Source organism: Mandrillus leucophaeus, unplaced genomic scaffold (genome assembly GCF_000951045.1).
Source record: "Mandrillus leucophaeus isolate KB7577 unplaced genomic scaffold, Mleu.le_1.0 Scaffold162, whole genome shotgun sequence".
NCBI lineage: Eukaryota > Metazoa > Chordata > Mammalia > Primates > Cercopithecidae > Mandrillus > Mandrillus leucophaeus.
The window spans coordinates 258,948-260,012 of NW_012101610.1; the positions used below are offsets into that span (position 1 = coordinate 258,948).

The 1,065-nt window shown below is 46.9% G+C and overlaps 1 protein-coding gene across 1 annotated transcript in view; it reads left to right on the plus strand.

Moving 5' to 3' along the window:
* Positions 1-1,065, plus strand: part of DNAH3 (dynein, axonemal, heavy chain 3) — a 224,672-nt gene that overhangs the window by 21,784 nt on the left and 201,823 nt on the right.

Below are 1,065 nucleotides of genomic sequence, written 5' to 3' on the forward strand. Positions count from 1 at the left end.
TTTTTTTTTTTTTTTTTTTTGAGACAGTCTCGCTCTGTCGCCCAGGCTGAAGTACAGTGGTGTGATCTTGGCTCACTGCAACTGCAGAGGTTGGTCAGGATTTCCAGACCAACCCGCGCGGACCCGTGGGTTCAAACGATTCTCCTGCCTCAGCCTCCTGAGTAGCTGGGATTACAGGCGCTCACCACCACTCCCAGCTAATTTTTGTATTTTCAGTAGAGACAAGATTTCGCCATGTTGGCCAGGCTGGTCTCTAATTCATGACCTCAAGTGATCCGCCCACCTCAGCCTCTCGAAGTGCTGGGATTACAGGTGTGAGCCACTGCACCCGGCCTGCTACTTGTTCTTTATGACCCAGCACAAATGTTACTTCCTCTATGAAGCTTTCTACCAATCTTTCTTAGTATGTCAAACATCTGGTCTCTAAATTTCTATTTCTAAGTGTAATGGATGGTATCATCCATGGTGGGTTTTCTTGTGTGTGCATCTATTTTGGTGTGAGAAATCAATCAGTGACTAATGAGGTATCAGCGAATCCTATGTCATTGTCATGCATGATACTAGACATCCTACCAGGGCTCAACCCCAGATTCTAAGTGCTTCACTCTGTGAAGTCACACTCCTCCTTCTTGTAAAATACCCTCAGAAAGAAAACAAACACCAAGAGTGAAGCTTCCCCAGTTGAATTATACCCAGGGGATTACCCATGCCTTTACAAATGGACAGAGGCTCATTTACATTCTAAGAGTTGAAGCTAAGGCCAGGTGTGCTAGCTCATGCGTATAATCCCAGCACTTTGGGAGGCCGAGGCGGGTGGATCACCTGAGGTCAGGATTTCAACACCAGCATGGCCAATGTGGCAAAACCCTGTCTCTACTAAAAATACAAAAAATTAGACAGGTGTGGTGGCAGGCACCTGTAATCCCAGCTACTCGGAAGGCTGAGGCAGGAGAATCGCTTGAACCCAGGAGGCGGAGGTGGAAGTTGCAGTGAGCTGAGATTGAACCATCGCAATCCAGCCTGGGCAACAGAGCGAGACTCTGTCTCAAAAAAAAAAAAAAAAAA